This window comes from Gossypium hirsutum, chromosome A03 (assembly GCF_007990345.1).
Source record: "Gossypium hirsutum isolate 1008001.06 chromosome A03, Gossypium_hirsutum_v2.1, whole genome shotgun sequence".
Taxonomy (NCBI): domain Eukaryota; kingdom Viridiplantae; phylum Streptophyta; class Magnoliopsida; order Malvales; family Malvaceae; genus Gossypium; species Gossypium hirsutum.
The window spans coordinates 106,518,718-106,530,230 of record NC_053426.1 but is presented as its reverse complement, the minus strand read 5'-3'; the positions used below and the strand labels follow the sequence as shown (position 1 = coordinate 106,530,230).

General features: G+C 30.5%; 1 long non-coding RNA gene across 1 annotated transcript; it reads left to right on the top strand.

Moving 5' to 3' along the window:
* The first annotated feature begins 7,791 nt into the window (after nt 1-7,791).
* LOC107886747 (uncharacterized) lies at nt 7,792-9,951 on the top strand. The gene is made up of 2 exons (XR_005918223.1): nt 7,792-8,090; nt 8,215-9,951. It is a non-coding gene; the product is annotated as an uncharacterized lncRNA (long non-coding RNA).
* Nucleotides 9,952-11,513: the final 1,562 nt, after the last annotated feature.

The window sequence follows — 11,513 nt, the reverse complement described above, 5'->3', positions numbered from 1 at the left end:
TATTCATTTCAATTCAAACATTCACATATATTCATAAATCAATTCAATATAATCAATATTCAATCCAATTCAAATAATCATCTCAAACAACCTACTATATATATATATTAAATAATAAATTCAACAATTTAAGTAATAAGTTTGGATTATAAAAATACAAACCTTAATTTCCGAGCTAACTCTCGTTGTCTTTGTCTTTTTCCTTGCTTAGCCGAGATTTTTCGAGACAACATTAGCTACGGGAATTAAAATAATTATACCATTAATTTTCAGCACTCATTATAACAAATAATTGAATTTCTATTCAATTTACACCTTATTTTCAATTAGGTCCTAACTAATTCATTCACTTTACTAACTTAATTCATATTCTATTTCTATTCAAGTTCCATCCAAACTCAAATTTAACTACTAAATTTTCAGCTTATTTCACTAGTTTCGAAATTTCCTCAAATTAGCCCTTCAACATAAAACTTATGAATTACTTTACAATTCAATCCTTATTTCATTTCTAACTTGAATTTCTATCAATTTAACCCGTATTTCATCATTTTACTCAACATGAATATTATCTAGAAATCTAATAACTTTCAAAATATCAACTTAATTTCATCAAAATCTTGTTCCAAAGCTTCTAAAACATTAAAATTAAGTAAAAAGGGCTAAATTAACTTACCTATTAAACTTCCGAGCTTTAAAATCCCCATTTCTCTTTTTCCTTTCTTTTCTTCTTTCTTTCTTTCCTTCCCCTGCTTTTTATTCCACATTCTGTTTCTTTCTCTTTATTTCCTTTATTTCACTTGTTTTGTTTATATATATATATAATAACATTAATAAATATCTATTTAATAATCAATTATTTCTTTTACATTTGTATACATATATATTAATACACTTGTATCAATTTATTTCTATACACTTGTCTTTATTTAATTTATTTATTATATAAATATCGTATAACATAATTATTTAATTAATAAATATCTATTAATACTTAAATACAAGTATTACAAGTATATGTATTTTTATTAATACATTTGTATCTAATTATTACCATACATTTGTCTTACTTTTATTTATTTATCATATAATATCAATTTAATTATAATAAATACATTAATACTTATTTAAATAATAAGTAAATACATACATGTATTACAAATGTATGTATATTATTTATCACACATGTATTTTATTTTTATCACACACTTGGCACTCACTTTAGCTTATTTACTTATTTAGTCCCCTCAATTTTCTTTATTCTATAACTAAACTTTCACACTTCATTCAATTTAATCCTTTTATCGATTTATCCTTAATTAAGCTAAATTCACTTCATTAAACTTTAATTAACCACTCACTTAACTTTGTAAATATTTTTAATAAATATTTACGAATCTATTTTTCAGAAATGAAGATCTGAAAATACACTTTTTCCTATAACCATAAAGTTCGAGTAATTACATAATTTCTGCTAACAGAGCTGAATAATAAAATGTTGATGGTGCAGTCTTTACATCTGACCCTTCCAATAAATATTGTGAGGATGTACGCGACTTTGATTATTAGTTGCACAACTCCTTAACCTATTGCACTTTTTATTCAACCCCATTTTCACCTGAGCAACCCCATTCTCATCACACTACTCTTTTTACACAAAGAGATTAGGCCCAGGGTAGCCCACAGATTCTCCATTTTGGTATTTCCAACAAGAAAAGCAAGTTTTTATCTAGTTTTCATTATATAGGCAAGAGTCCACCCCACATAATGTCTATATTGCAAAAATAATTAAATACCCTCCACTTGAATATATAATATAACTTACAAATTTATAATAATTCAATAATTGCTTACCAATAACTCAATTGTTTCATTGAGCAAAGGATGTATCCAAATCCATAGTTATTATCAATGATTTATTATTGATGTTTAAATTGGAGCCATGTCCTTTGGTAACCCATTATCTGTATTTCATTCATTCAACAAATTGTTACCTAGAACTAAAAATTATGAATGTAAACTGATATACCCTATTGAGAGAGGTTGTTGGAGGAAAATAAAATTAGTTAAGATGTTATTGAGTTATTGAATAACGAAAGTGAATTTGAGAAATTGAAATTTCTGTTTCCAAATACTCTCTTCCTTATATCAATATAAACTAATAAAAAAATGAAAAAGAACAAGAGAAACCCCAGAAATTACTGTCTCCTTTATTATTAGTGTGTCAAGTAATGATTTTCATTTTATATTATATTTGGCTGATATTATTAAAGCTTGATAACATCAACAAAAATTAATCTCAAGATAACACAATTCACATAAATACATTATGACCTTTAATAATAATAATAACCATCCTGTATACAACTTGAAAGATTGGGGGAGCCATCTTGGATCAAGCAAATCTCAAACATTTTGTACAAGTAAAAGCTGGCTCAACTTTGGCTCCTGTAAAGGCAGTTAAATATAAGCACCAAGATGTTGAATGGTTTTGCCAAATCGTCGGGCAATTATTGATTTCAGTAACTGAAACTGAGCTATCTAATAGAGGTCAAATCTTTATAATGTTAAGGGAATTTATTTACTTAGTCAATTAATTTTTAGGATTCTTTTGGGATCACCTAATTTTTAGGACACTTAATTTCGTTTTAGTTATTCAAGCGTTAAATCTCTAGCTATAGTTAATTGTGTTTGCACTTTTATTTTGATCACCCAAAAAATATATCTTTTAAGTATTGATTGAAGTAAAAAAAATCATGATTAAAGTGCAAAAACAGTAGAAATTAAATATTACATAAAAATTGTCAAATTCTACATGTCTATCTCATTGCCAAAAATTGTCAAATTTTTTAATTTTAAGATGAAAATTATAGTAGCAAACCAGTTGACATTATCGGTAGATAATATTTTAACAATTTATTTAATTTATTTTAATATTTTTAAATTATTTTTAAAAACTATCAATGAAAATTATTGTCTTTAATAGTTGTATACGACACCCAATTTTTTTGGATTATATGATCTTAAATATTCCATTCCAATCAAAACTCATTTTTTTCATCACTTCTTTTCTCAAACGAAGAACAAACAATTAATTTAATTAATTGTAAGTATTTTTTTATTTACTTCTAGCTTAGCATGGGAGATTTGGGATTATATAATCAAAAGAAATTTAATTTTCATAGACAATTATTAAATACAAGTTATTTAAGTTGATTTCATTAAGGATGATCTAGAAATATAGAATAATTTTTTAAAATTTAAAAGGAGATTAAATTAATTAATTTTTAATATTATAGTAAAAAATTTGTTGACATTATTAATGGATAAAAAAATTTTCAACAAATTATTCAATTTATTTTGATGTTTTGAAATATAAAATTAAAAAAAATATTTAGAATTTCAACAATGGGATAAGCAATAACAATTTAACAAATTTTGGGTATTATTTTAGTTTCTATCAATTTTTTCACTTTAATCCTTGATTTTTTTACCCCAACCAATACTTAAAAAATATTTTTGGGTAACCAAAATAAAAACGACCTAAAAGTTGGTTGATCGAAATGAAAGTGTAAACTTGATATGGCATGCACAATTAACTGTTATTAGAGATTTAACGCTTAGGTGACTAAAATGAAAGAGCCCTAAAAAGTTAGGTGACCAACTAGATAGTTTATCCTAATATTAAAACAAAATAAAGAGTTGACTTTTTTTTCTACGAAGTCCACAAATATCCATAATAAATATAAAAATGATTAGATAAAATAAAACAACACATCCTTAAAGACATAGGAAGGAAATGTCTATATTGATTGCTTGTTGATATGGAGTAATTAAGGCTCACTTTCAGTTAATGTAAAATAACTTGAATGTAGAATCAATTATACAGATGAGTCTCCAATTTTAAGTCAAGTGCTTAAAAAGCATAATTCTCTCTGGCACTCCGTCAACAATACCTCATAGTGGTACACTACAACTTACTTAACCTCATATGAAGTGCAATGTAGTACTCAATTGATCGTTTTCCCTAGAACCAATCTCGAAATATATGATCATAAGCACGAGTGTCACAATTGCACCTTCCTCAACGCCTCAAAGTTAAAACTACAGTTACCAGCTTTGCCCTTGGCTATTGAGGTCTTCAACTAGAGGTTTTTGCATAGAATAAATTTTAGGTAACCTCTCCATTAGATCGCTAGTGTAAAATGGATAGCTGGATTTCAACTCACTTTCCCTAGAAATTTTGTCACTTAGAATTAAGGACATGAGTACAAGTCAAGAAAATTAAATTGTCGACATCTTTTCTAAATTGGTGCTTAATCCATTTTTTTGGTGAAAAGTGCTTAATCCAATTTTGATCAATAAGTCATTAACTTACCAATATTCCAACCACGTAAACAATTTAGCACATCGTAAATTTGCGAGTAACGTAAAAGATATGAAAATAATGTATAATGAAAGAGAAATAAATAAAAATAAGTAAACTTAATATTAAATAAATCTCAATCGAGTTACTAAAATCCATAAGTGAATCTAAAGTTGAATAATCCTTCCTAAGAACTATGAAAATGAACTAAAGAAAATTATTTTTATCGAAGATGATCTCCTTTCTTCTAAATGTTAAAAAAAAAAAACTTTATACAATGTTTTTAAGGCAACATCACGGGCCAATGTGAAAAGACCACATTGCTACATTTAAATAAGATAAGAAAATACAATGCGAAAAGACCACATTGGCCTTCCTAGTGATCGCCCTCTCTCATTGCCCTCACGAACGACGGGAGGAAATCAACACTAGGAACTAAAATAAATATTGTGGCTTACTATAAGTGTGATAGGTCAGTTGTAATATTTGTAGTGTTACAATGGAACACTAGAGTATTCCAAGTATCGAACCTAAAGGAGATAGCGATTTAGCTATTTCTATAAAAAAATGCATGCAAGAAAGGAGTCTAGCTAGCTACTCACTAATTCCTATAGTACGGAAAATCATAATTTGGATTTTATTAAACTAATTAACTATCTAACACTAAGGAGGACTAAATTGTAAAACAGATAAAATTAAGCTAAATTAACAAATTAAAATTAACACCAATTAGTTGAATTTCATGTTACTCATTAATTTTTGGATTAGGGATCTAAATCACTTAGACTCTTAATTTGGCTCCATTTTACCTCTCAATCTTATTTTTACCAAGTTAGATGAATTAGTCCGGTTTATCTCTTGACCTCACCCGACTAACCCAAGACTAACGAATTAATGTCCAATAAGATCTCCTCTTGGTCTCACTTATCTTGATTTTCTCTTGGGGCATCAATCCTAGGTTTTGAAGTTTATTTGATTTAATCCAAATTTTGTGATTTAGTCCCTCTACCGAAAATTAAGTAGACAACATTTTCATCAACCAAACACTTTAAATCTAATTACCCATACTCCTACTTAAGCAAACAAATAAAAAACAATCAAGCAAAATAAACATCAATGGTAAACACAATGAAAAACAAGAAAAGCTCCAAGCTTTACAGGAAAAGCTTGAAAAAAACAACAATGGCAACAATGGAGATGTAAAAGAACACTAAAGAACAGATTTTTATCTAAGAGGCTGAAACTAAAACTAAACTATATTAAAAGCTTGCAATGAAAAATGAAAATACAATGTAAAGTTTGAGTATTTAAATGTAAACAACATTTAGCTACAGTAGAAACTAAATTAACTAACTACATTGTATGAAGAAAACTACCCTAAACCTAAACTAAAAAAATGAAAGAAACCCTAAAACTAAAGAGCTTTCTAACCTAAACTACAACCTCTCATTCTTTAGCAAACTTTTTGGCTCTTTAAGCAACTATTTTGACCCCTTTTTTGTTACCCAAAATACCTTTAAATAGGTCTTCTTTTATTGGTGATTCGGGTGGACAAAGTCTACCCCTGATGTAATTTTTTTCCCTATATGACAAGGGTATTGCAATACCTTAGGGAGGATATTGCGATACCCAACCTTGGGTATCGCGATACCATTGTAGATGGCTCATTTTCTTCTTCATTTCGGGTTTGGCTGAGGTGTTGCGATACCCAAGCTCCGATGTCACAATACTTTTTATGGCATGGTTTCCACTCAATTTTGGGCCACCAACATGCTCCTACAACACTCAATCACTCATTTGGTTCCAAATGGCGCCCTTGGCCAATTTGGGATTCATAATAGCACAAAATAAGCATAAAATCCAGTGACCCTTGTTTGTAAAATTTTCCTCCTTTTTGAAAAAATTCCAGTTTGACTCTTATTTGTTCTCGGGTCGATTTAAGAGCTTTCGTAAACTCGTTTGAAACTTATTTTAGTTTGTAAATCATTTTTTGCATTGTTTATGAAATATTTTATTGTTTAATTAGATTTTTGAGCCTAAATTGAATGTGATCCATTTTGGTGATTATATAACATTTTGTAGCTCGAGTTTGGCGACCGGACCGGGTAAAGGGGTGTTACATCATTTTTCTTTGTTTCAAACACTCACATGTTCCCCTCAAGGCTGGGTTTTCACCAGTCACAGTTTGGACCAGAGTGCCATATCATAGGCAAAACATATTATCTCGTGTCTTCTTTACATCATCATACGTAACATCCCTCCGTTGCCTCCTTACACCAATCTAAATATAAAGCTTGTGCACCAAGGAAGGAGTATTTATACCATGTCTATATTAAATTTATGGATCTATTTAACTGTTTATACCCTTGCATGCACTAACTCCTTAAATAGATTTCCTTAGACATGAGTATCAGAACCAAAGGACAAAGCCACTTATCTGGTTGTACAGTGACAAAGGTTAAGCGAAATAATGCAGATATCAGACTCAAGGTACGAAGAAACTCACCAAAATTCTTTACTCAGAGCCCTATCTACTCAATGGGTTCTTTCCCTTTGGCACTAGGACCTTCTCCTATTTCTTTGGCTACAACAATAAAACTATTTCTTTAGACATCCAAAACAACCAAAACTTTATAAAACATGAATCTATAGACATGTAAATAGTTTCTAGATAGAAGTTTTCTTCCTGTCCAGTATCCAAATAAAAATTCTATTGAACCTCTCTTACAATAGCTTCTTTCTATTTGGTAAAACTTAAAGAAAGGTTTAAGAGTTTACCAGCAGAAGACTTAAAATAGAATCCCTTTTAAGCTTAACAGACAACACCTTCTTTAATGATAAAAAGCTCTTATGGTTTTCTTCAATTATAACAAAAACTAATAAATAAAATGAAACAAAAGTCTTCTCTTCACTACAAGCTTTCTTATTTATGGATAACTCACATCTAAATCCTAATTAGGATTAAATCTAAGCAGAAATCATACCCACACCCTTCCAGTAATTAATCACATCCTACGAGGCTCTTCAAGTGTCTTATTTACTGACGCATTACCTCACTAAGATGCTAGATGACTAAAATGTGTCCCACTAAACTACTATACTTAAATCAGTAGTGACAAAAAAACACAAGTGACAGACTTATTAGAAGGAAAGTCCGTCTAATAAGGTTCTCACCACAACAAAGAACTCGCCACTCCGCATAGTGGAACTTCGCAGTATCAGTTAAGTTCAACAAAGTACTTTGCCACAAAATTACCAACCTTAACCTATCTAAGTCTCGCGACTTAGGCAGCCGTTGCCAACATAGTCTCCCAAACACAATTAGCTCACCAAATGAGGGTGTGATAATGATTTAGTGCCTTGTTGATATAAATATGCATTGCCTATGTTGAACTGCTTAGATGAATGAGTTAGTATGTTTCAAATGATAGAATTGAATGGTTGTATATATGTGAATGGTTAGATAATTTTTACCAGTTAAAATGGTATGATTAGGTGATTATTTGATGAATAAGGGTGCGTTTGTTTGCCAGGAAAATATTTTACGAAAAATATTTTCCTGGTTTTCCAAAAAATATTTTCCTGATTTTCCAGTGTTTGTTTGCTTAAAAACATTTTCCATTTGGAAAATGATTTCCAAGACATGGGTAAAATGTCTTACGTTTTAGGGAAATTGTCTTACGGATTTCATTTTTGTAAGACATTTTCCAGTCCCTCCATCTAGGTAAAAGTCTCTCATTCTCCCTTTATTTATTTCTTTTACTTCTTCTGTTCTTCATTTTCTAGTCCATCGCATATATCATTTTCTCAGGCTGTTGTTTCATTTCCTCTGTTTCTCTCTTTCTCAGGATTATACCATTCCTCTTCATTGGGTCTTGGCTTAAGGTATAGCATAAAGCTCTTTTTTTCTTCTTGTTCTTTACTTCTCCACAGATTTTATGCCCGAAATTTTATGCTTTCCTCTGTTTTTTTAGCTAGGGAAGAAACCTGAATGATTTAGGGATTCCCAAACTCAAATTTTTAGAAAAGAGAAATATCGAAAACAAACTTGAAATTGAAACCGATCTGTTTCAAAAATCTCTAATCTTTGTTCTTTTCATTGTTGATAAAAAAATGATAAAAAAATAAAATTCTAGAGGTTTGATTTGGTACCTGGGAGCCCTAACCAATAACACCAATCTTGAAATCGAGAGATATGTGGGTTTGAGAGGCCATAGCTGAGCTGCAGCAATTATGACTAGTTAGTGTGGTTAGTTTGAGAGGACTCAAAGGATATTGAAATGGTCGTCAAGAAACCTAGATTAAAGTTTTTGAAGAAATTGAGAGAGAGAGAGTGGTGAAGTAAGTAACCTAGATTTTAATTTCTGGACATTTTTGTGGATGAATGTGCTTGTTTCAATTATTAATGCTTGTGATCTGTTTTGTAATTGCTTTTTCTCTTGGTTTTTAATTTAACATAGTAGTTTTCTATTTGGTTGCTGAGAAAGTGAAAGAAAATATAGGAAACTGTTGGTTTTTGTTCTTTTTTGAAAGGTTCAAGCTTGATAGGCTTCCAAAAGAATATTTTGCTTCTCATGGTCGTTCTTCAGCTGCAAATAAGCATGTTTAACGACTTGTTCGTGAATTTGAAAGTGTTGTTTTATTAAAATAAGAAAAAAAAAAGTAATTAGGAAGTGAATTAAATCAAACCTGTAAATATTCTAGTTGATTTCTTTGAGTTTTGGCTTTTGTCATTGCAAAATCAAATCTTGCCTAATATATCTATCATTTTAGTCCAACCTTTATTGTTGCTTAGCTTAGCATTATGGCTGCAGTTGTAAAAAGTTTGGTCTGAAAAAAAGTGCATTTGGAAAATGTTGCTTTGAAAAATTATGGTTTGGGAATTTTAATCTTTTAGCATTGCTGTTAACTACTGCTATGAAAAGTTAAAATGTGATATGAATGCTATATTATATGAAATATCTGTTTATTTGTTCTGTAAATTATGATAATGTTCTGTAACCCTGTTTTGACAACGGATACAGATTAGAGGTGTTACAAAAAGTTTGTTTAACGTATAATGACTGTATTATGAATTGTTTGGGTGTTTAAATGATTTTAATTATAGTGTTTTTGATAGTAGTTGTTCGGATAATGAATGTGACACTTTGTTACTTGGAACCGACGATCGAATTAGGTATCGAGGTGTTACAATATATTTTTCTTCTTTTTGGTCTGCCTTGAGGCCGTATGATAATCAAATGTACCAATTATCTGAATATTCAAAGTGACCAAATTAATAGATTAGTGAACTAAAAGATATGCAAAATTTTGGGTTTTGGACAATTAAGCCTCTTTGTTTGAGTTGAATTGATTCAAGGGCATTTCACGGTATACTTGTGGTTGCGATACAACTTGAGGGTCTTTACTCTTTAGCAGCTGGTCAACATGGGCATAGATCATTGGGAGCCTAGTGATGTGGGCTGAGTTGCTTTCAAGCGCTTTCAATTGTTTAACATTCATGCTTCCTATTGGATTACGCGAAAAGCATTGGTGAACAATAACTCATTGTATATTTTTATGATAGTAAAAATATAATTTTATTATTTTAATAGTCTATATATTTATACTTTTAAAGGAGTAAATTAATTTCTTATTATTTTTGAAAGGACAAAAAGTAATTTTACTATTAAATTAATTTCTTATCATTTTTGGAAGGATAAAAAGTAATTTTACTGTTATTGATTTAAAATTTTATAAATTATAAAGGAGTGTAGATGAAAATTATTTCTATTTTAGAAAGAGCCTAGACCCTGCCAATCCTTGGCTCTGCCACTGGTTGGTGTCCACTAATCATTCGCCAAAGTACCAAAGAAACGTCAAAGAATATGGCATTAAACTAGAAAGCTAGAGTAGTGTGGATATTTCAAAATGGTAGGCCACCTATCAAAGATAAAAATTGAAGTGGCCCTTCACAGTCAGTCGTCAAACTCAAATTCAAAGCCAAAGATTGCTCAGCTCCTTAAACCTCTCCAAGCAATTCCTGTATATAGTTGGGTCGACCACCCGGCACCCACGGCATCTCTCCATGTGCCAAAAGTCTTTCACTAATTTTACTAAAGCTTTCATCTTTTCTTTTTTCTTTTTCCAATTGGCGCCGATTTCGTATGGCTTGATTGTCCTAAAGTGGGAAAAAAGGTAGCAATCATTGTAATCAAGGACATGGTATATATTGAATATGTAACAGTGATATGAACCTAATTTAAATGCTTCATATGCGTTATCTTAGACACATCGATAATTGTATGTTGCACTTCTTCAATATAATAATTGGTTGACTGAATTTTTATTTTTGTTAGATACCACTTTTTATAGTTATAGAATTGGCAAGTGGTTTATTGCGAGCCGCATGCTATATAGAAGGGAAGACAATTTAGTCATGCCTCATACTTTCCTTTGAGAATATGATGGCATGTCAATCTTATCAGGGGCACTGCACTTTGCACAGTTGGTTGGTTCAATGGACGCAGACCATTTGAAGCTTAATCCATTATTTTGTGTTGAGTTATTTGTAATTAACCCCAATGTTTTTTTTTTTTGTCATGAAATGAAGTACCTAGAATAAAGACAGGAAGTTAGTATGATATAGAATATCTGCCCCAGCAGTGGCACAAGATATGTGGAGATTTCAAATGCCGTGAATTAAGCATAGGAGGACAATAACTTCTACCAACACAAAATCTTATTGGATTTCAATGCAGAAAATATGGAATCCAAGTCAGTACTAAAGCTGAAGCAAATCCAGGCACTAAAGTGGGATTTTTCCTGGTTTTTAACTGAATCAATCCAAGGCATATTTTGCAAGGTATTAATGGACAAAGGGGAGCTACACCAGAATTTAAGGTGATAGCGAACAAACAGTTGAAATGCTGTTACAGTCGGTCCAAAATCCCAACACAGCAATGATGCCTTTTTTGCTTAGACTAAAAGAGAAACAAAAGCAGATATAATCCCACCGCTGCTTTTTATAGCCTCCATGACGTTAATGATTCTCCTTCAGCTTCAGTAATGAGGATTATATAATAATGGGTTAATGTAATGCTGAAACTAGAATGTTTTGTTTTAGTAAGCAAAATCTTGAGCACCGCAACAGGCATCTATAACGTGA